This window comes from Triticum aestivum, chromosome 4A (genome assembly GCF_018294505.1).
Source record: "Triticum aestivum cultivar Chinese Spring chromosome 4A, IWGSC CS RefSeq v2.1, whole genome shotgun sequence".
Taxonomy (NCBI): domain Eukaryota; kingdom Viridiplantae; phylum Streptophyta; class Magnoliopsida; order Poales; family Poaceae; genus Triticum; species Triticum aestivum.
In genome coordinates this window covers 703,424,528-703,432,138 of record NC_057803.1, presented here as the reverse complement: position 1 = coordinate 703,432,138, position 7,611 = coordinate 703,424,528, and the positions used below count along the sequence as shown (strand labels likewise).

Below are 7,611 nucleotides of genomic sequence, written 5' to 3'. Positions count from 1 at the left end.
TACCAAGCAAAATGTGTGAAACTATATTCTAAAATATGTCTATAAGCATCCGTATGTAGTCCATATTAAAATTTCTAAAAAGACTTATATTTAAACACGAAGGGAGTACAAAATTGTGTATAAAATTGTAGTGAGAGACTTATTTTAGGACAGAGGGAATATCTGATATATAGTACTAACAACAAACAACATCAAGTAATAATCGGTGCTCTTCCTGAAAATAGAAATTGGTGCTAGCACGGGTGCGTCCAGTAGCTTCTAGCCGGTACAAGACATTGGTGCCGCCTCGCGTGCTAGCAGAGGAGAGCACCGACCGCCCACTGCGTGCCTTATCTCATCGCCATTCCTCTCCTTCTCTTATCCAAATAGCCATTCCTCCTCATCCTAACCCAGCTCCGGCGCTCTTCCTCTTCTCCGTCCAACCCAGCCAAAATAGCGACACGTGCGCGGGGCCGCGGTGGCTGGCCAGGAAGCACTCCCTAATCGGCGAGGAACCCAGAGGACGCCGTGGCTGGCGCCTTGGAGCTGCTCTGCCGTCGGCCTGATCTGGCCGTCCGCCCCAGTCGCCGGCCCCGTGCTCCGGATCAGGCCAGCAGCCTCGCCTCCGACCCGATTCGAACAGCACAACCTTCGCCACCTCCGCCATGCCCCAGAGGTTCGGCTGATCCCGCGTCGCTCATTCTCCCTTCTTTCTCTGCTCGCGGCTCGCGTTGACTTCGAGAGGCCATAGGCCTCGTCCAGCCGCATCCTATCACTGCCTTGCTCCTCCACCACCACTCCTCCCCTTCTTCCTCCCCTTCCTGCCAGCCAGGGCACTCTCCCTCTCCCACCTCCCTTCGCCGCAGGACTCCATGAGGAGTGCGCGGATGCGGGTGTCTTGGCCAGTAGCAACAGTTGCGGCAGTTCCGCGCCGGGAGAAGCCTCGCACTGGGCGATGTGGAGGACGACGACCTGCTGCTTCCTCAGTCGTGCGTCCTCCTCCGCGTCGTGGGTGAGCCCTCCCCTTCTTCCTCCATCTCTCTTCTCTCCCATGCTTCTTTTCTCTAAGAGCTCTCTCTGTCTTCTATTTTTCTTCAGAGAGACGGCCATGGCCGGCCGATGCCCGAGCGTCGCCGGCCAAGGACCCGCCGGCGTCCAGACCCCCACCACGCCATTCCCATCTCGCCTAGACCTGCACAAGTCCCATCTAGTGCCCGCGCCATTCTTCGGCCCCCGGCCCGCAGCTCTGCAGCCCGATCTCTTCAGCCGCCTCACGTCCAAAGCAGAGGAGAGGAGCTCCCTGCGACGAGCCTCTCCAGCGCCCAGCAAACCACCAGGCCGTCCCAGCCTCCTTCTCGCTTCGGCATGAACGCACGGCCGTCGCGACGGCTCGCCGCATTCCTGGCCTCGGGCGGCGCGGACGCCCGCTGCGACGCATCACCCCTTCCTTGGCTCCTGCGGCGTGGACGCCAATGGCAAGCGGCAGCGCTTGCCCGGCGGTGGAGAACGCAAATGGATAAGCGGTGCAGGGGTGTTTTTTGCAAAAGCGAAGCGTTTTCTCGGATACCCACTTAAAATAGGACTGCGGGTTGAATACTCAGAAACGGAGGTTTTTTTTGCAAAAGTGACGACGACGTACGACCAGAAGCACTCCGTGCTTTATTAGTAGGGAAAGATATATCCATCCGTTCCCGACGATTCTCTGTACCAAACGCACCCGCCTCCCGCAGTGAGACTGACACCCTTCTTCATTGTCTCTGTCTCTGTGCCACAAATACTTCACCAAATTTGGTAGAAAACTGAGCTTCTGGCAAGCATAGGTTGGCGGGCACCTGCTGAAGCTTGCACAAGTACCGTTTTGCCACGGACGTCCGAGGAAGCACCAAAAGCAGGAGATGGTCTTCCACGCCGTTGTCCCAAAGATAGCCATTAATTGGGTCATCAAATTGTTTCTTTTGTATGTGTAGATTGTATCAAGGATTGGTTGTCTTGATCTTCTATTGGTGTTTGTCTGTCTTTCTGGAAATTGCACTTTGCTTATATTTCAGTCCAAAACTCTGCATCTCTGCCTGTCGCATGCCTGATCACTAAATACTTACGAAACTTGATTTTTGTCTTGATAAATGCTGATACGGCAACACAACTTGTGAAACAAAGAGCAGAAAAGAAAACATAAGCCAGGGCATACTTAGATCAAAGTTAGATGCCCAAACCTTCAAGGCTGTCGGCCAAGCATTTGTGCATGGGGTAATCACAAGCAAAGGATTTAGGAATCGTAACTAAATATAGATTTGGTTCATAATATGCGAAAACGAAAGTGAACCACTTTTCATATATCAGGTCAATGCCAATCTTAATGTAGCTTTGCATTGCATACAATCTGGACCATATCAGGTCAATGCAAAGCTTTCCGGACCAGCTAATCACATCTATTTTCAGTTTCTTCTAAAATTTCATCTCACTAGCAAGAAGATACACCACAAGTTTTTCTAATTCAGCACTCCATTACCTAAGGACCAACCAAAGGAACGCAAACACAAAAGATGTATAAATGGTCTAAATTATATGTAGAGGCAGAGTGAGCAGTATTCGAAATTTCTAGTTAACTTCGCAGCTCAGAAAGTGTGATGCTGCCTAATGGCGTCTAGCTCATGAGGAGTTAACTAGCATGACCATAGTGCAATACGAGCATGAAGGAATTCATCATACACTATTGATGCATATGCATTAAGCTCGATTCAATTGGAATCCAGATTTCCAAGTAAAACTATGCAACTAAACTCCGTAAAGCAGAAGAGATACATCTAAGTGTTCCTCATGTTGGTTAGATAAATGCACATGATTTTTAGTTGATCACAATAAAGAACAATGACGGTCAAATGTATACATTGTGGATAATATTCACTTCCTGAATCTTCACCCATACTGTGACTACCATACAAACTTCTATTTATACAAAGGATTCCCTATCTACGACGAGGTAGGTCGGTGGAGGGTGGGTTGAAAATTCTGACCTCTCCAAACTTCTCCTAGATATGATAGTAGATCGAGGCTTGATCGTCTGAGACAGTAAGGTTCTGAATTCGATCTAACATCTCGTTCAGAGTGTGATATCGACCTCGCACATCTCTTGACAGGCTCAACTGAAGTTCGCCCGAGATACCGTCTAATGCAACTTCGGGTTTTTGCCGGTCAGATCTGATGCCTTTTTCGGTGGGGAGTGTTTGGATTCGAGCTCAAGCCTAAATCCGAGGCATGGACGGCTCCGAGGTACTACTTCAAGATCGAATTAGGTACTGGAATGACGGCGTCGACGGGCTCTTCGGACTGGTCTGATAACCAACCCGAAAAAGCGAGTTCGCCATGGGAGCCCGTGGCATACTCCGGATCCAAAACCTGATGGTCTGCCTGGGGCGAAGCTCTCGACCTGGCCGAGGTGACCAGTCGAGTTCGCGTGCAACACGATACTGCCGAAGGCAAAGAGCTATCCAGGGAAGAAAGTCTTCCCAAGACTAATGCTCTTGTCGATCTAGACGGGTCATCGAGGCTATGTGACCGCACAACGGGACCTGCATGGGCCACCAATGTCGGAGCTAAATCCGGCAAATCTTGGGTAGGGTGTCCCGAGCTGGTGGTATCAGCTAGATGGTAACAGGAAGTCGAGGGACACGGTGGTTATCCAGGTTCAGGCCTCTCGAAGAGGTAAAACACCACATCCTTGTATTGTATTGATTGTGTATGGGGTACAAAGTACAAAACTACAAATGATCTACGTTGAGGTCGTATGAATGAGTCTAAAAAAATCTTGCTTCGACGGACTAAACCCCTCGGCTTATATAGGACCGGGGTACCTAGGTTCACACATGGTCGGTTGCATCTAGAGATAATCATGCCGAATATTTGAATATGCCTTGAAGTATTCCATCTTGAGTACGCCGAGGATCATGGCCAACATGGCCCATTCATCGGTTGTCAGTGGGTCCTCGGCCCGGCCCACGAATGCTAGGCCGACGTGGTGAGTACCCCTAACACATGACACCTTCACCTTGGTCTAGCTAGCCTCCTTACTATGCCCCGTCGACCACCATCTCATAGCTCAGGTCTCCGGTGACCCCCCACCTGCCCTTGAAACTTCTCTTGCAGTTTACCGTCGGCATGATGCAGAGGCCACCGCCGGGAAACTGAAGCACATCGTCCTCCTCCCCGAATCTTGACCACATATTAGCATGGACGAAAACACGACGAAACAAATAATTCAGAAAGACATGGTGTTTGCCCTCATGGATGGCGACAAATTGATAATCTATATAAACAACGTGCACATGGATAACTCCGTTTCTATACTTCGTTCATCTTCTCTCCATGGACATACTGAATGCTTCTCAACGAGACACGTTGTACACATTTTGATTCGAACAAACGAAACGTCTCTCCATGTCAAATATAGGTGTTCTCGATGGGACAGAATCATGTCTATGAATGTTGGCCCTGTAGCAGCACACTTTCCTGTCAAATTTTCATGGTTTCTCAGCAGCACACACCAACGACCACACCATAACTAGTCCACAATTTATTTCAGTTTCTTCTAAAATTTCAACTCACCGGCAAGAGAACATTTCAAAAGTTCAGTAATCGAGTGTACACTCATAACCTGATGTACAACGGAAGGAACACAGAAAAGGTGCTTATGGTTTAGAGGTATATAAAGAGACAATGTGGGCAAAACTTTGGTTACATTAGTGTGATAAGTCATAAGTGTTATACTGCTGAATGGTGTGTAGTTCATGCTGACTGACAGTGTCTCTTCGTGTTGGCCACCTGCAATTTATTTTCCGTTGTTTGCCATGTATACATGGGATAAATACTCATTTTCAGTTTTAACTAATATCTCAACTAATTTTCAATGGGAGGCAAGGTTGCATCTCATTTTCCGACCTGCTCATAGAGTGGAGGAAATGAGCTGAACACGGCTCTGCTGTTCTTGCCATATTCACTCTTCTATGACGCAATTTGAGCCAATTCTGACCATACCATGTAAAAGTTAAACTTGCTTATTTTAACCACAATCATTGTCCAGGGAGGTAGAACCTCTCAAATTACTTGTGGTTTGCTATGTAGGCACAGCCTGATGGATTTAGTAGCATATTTGTTCACAGTGGTAGTTTGGTTAGTGATGCATATGACCTTGCAAACTGCTTTCTCGAAGAGCTGGGGACACAAGCGTGGCAGGATTTGGGTGCCACCACTGGACCCCGACGTGACCAACACCTTGATGGGCTACTTTGAGAAATTCATCGAGCTGAAGAAAGCGCAGAAAGATCTAGGGATGGTGGTGTTCGAACTGCTGGCACAGACGTACGTGGCATGCGACATCCTCGAAGATAAAAGATGTGCAACTCAGTGAGGAAACTGACAAGCAGGTCGATCCCATCTCTGTTGATTAATTATGTTGATTAGCATTTCATCTCAATAACAGACAACAGAATGCTCTCAAACTTTTTGTTGTTTTCTTCTGCAAAACCTGTAACTTCAGGATATATACTGAAATATTGGCCTGACTTTTATTTCTCCTCATCCATTGTTTTCTTCTGCATGATTTTCAGTTGATCACAATAGAGAATAATACCATCACATATATACATTATGGATGAACAATCATTATGGGCCAATCCGTCGACCGGAATATATATTGTCCACATTATCTTTCAGTTGCTTCTAAGATCTCAACTCATCGGCAGGAAAACATATCAAAAGTTCAGTTGTGAGTGCACACTTAACACCTGCAGAAACGGTGCATATGGTCCAGACATATATATGGAGAGAAAGTGGACAATGTTCAAACTGGTCAGTTAAATTAGCAGCGCGATAAGTGTCATGTGTGTCGCAATAATGGAGATAAGTATGACGTGGCTGAATGGTGTGAACCTCATGAGGAGAGGAGTATCAATTAATGTTTCTCACACTGGCAGGCTGCATACATATTAGGTTGGTCACATGCCGATCACATGTATACGTTGCCGTAAAGATTCATTTTCAGTTCGCCCTCCATTCTCGGCTCACTTTTGTTGAGGCAAAGTTGCATCTCGTTTTCATTTCCAATCTCTTAATAGTGGACGAAACTAGATATGCATGAGGGCATAGGTATAGAGAGAAGCTGGCATGCACCAGGAAGAAGTTACCCGGGATGCGACACCGTCTAACAATCGAAACATATGGAAGTCAGCGAGGAAACTGCCAAGCTGGTCGAGTCCATCTGTGTTGATTGATTATGTTGATTAGCACCCCACTTTGTTTGATCTCAATAACAGACATCGGAGTGCTCTAATTTTTTTTGCTGTTTTCTTCTGCAAAACCTGTAACTCCAAGATTTATACCCTAATGTTAGCCTGACATTTCTGTCTGTTTGTTGGAGTTCTTGGGCTGTTTGAAATGCTCTGCTTTTCAGTTGTACAGTGGCCTTCTCTGCAGTCGACCTGAATGTGTTAAGATATTCCTATGAACCAACTATTTCAAAAGACCGATCTAATACGAAGAGGAGATATAATAACTTAACAGAATGAACTATACATGTTTTGCTTGTTGGAATCAAGTGTTGAATTCATTTCCTCTGATATGAGTTGCAATGAATGAGTCCGTTGCTACCCTGAAATGTGTACAACTTGCACTCATTATGCATTTGGTGGAAAAAATTGTTTCTTGTCTATCAGATCGTTGCTAACTACACGAGGGATCATTGCAACCATCATCTGGTGTTCAATATCTACAAAAAAAAGCTAGAGAGTACCTGGTGGGCAAGATTACAAGTGGGCAATGTAAACAGAAATAATAACTTAAGAACATACTGCCACCGGAGGGCGGGACTACGCGGCCGGGATGGCAGCCGCTGGCCAACGGCGGCGTCCTGTGGCGGAGGCGAGATCTAGGTCGTGCTCGTACATTTCCTCTTTTTTTGGACAAATCCATACATTTCTGATGGACATGAAAATGTACGAGACTGTTTACTAGCTCTACACCCTGGCCCATTCAGGCCTCCTTTGGTTTGAAGTAATTTTGTAAGATATGATATCTATAGAAAAAATTCTTTTACAGCCCTTTGGTTTGTAGGAATAGAATCCTGTAGAGGAGTTCTTTCTATTCTTCATTTTTCATAGAAAAATAAACATTAGTCTAGACTCAGTGAAAAAAATGTGAATCAAAGGACATCTCTTTTTCTATTACTATTCATAGGATTTGAGATACATGTCATCTTATTTTCCATGACTTTTTTTAGACAACCTCCCGAAGCTTTTATTAAGTTGTCACAACGTTTACAGGGACGAAAGAAAGATCCCCAAGGTGGCCTAACCACACACGGCGGCCACCTCCAAGTTGTGAGCTTCAACATTTGAGCTCCTAAATTCATGACTAAACTTGCAAAAATCAAAGTCCAAAGATTAATATATTATTTCATGCACAATTGCTCCATGAGCTGATGCATTTTCCTCGTTGAGGTCCTCCACCACCTGTTTGCAATCCGATACCACATGAATTCGCCTCCGGTATAGGTCCTCCGCCAACGCCATCGCTTCTCTGATTGCAATAGCTTCAAGGATTTGTGGAGAGGAAATGTACTTCGAAACCAGCACCGAAGCC

The 7,611-nt window shown here is 46.3% G+C and overlaps 1 long non-coding RNA gene across 1 annotated transcript; it reads left to right on the top strand.

Moving 5' to 3' along the window:
- Positions 1-261: 261 nt before the first annotated feature.
- On the top strand, positions 262-1,972 carry LOC123088236 (uncharacterized). The gene is made up of 2 exons (XR_006441790.1): positions 262-991; positions 1,078-1,972. It is a non-coding gene; the product is annotated as an uncharacterized lncRNA (long non-coding RNA).
- Positions 1,973-7,611: the final 5,639 nt, after the last annotated feature.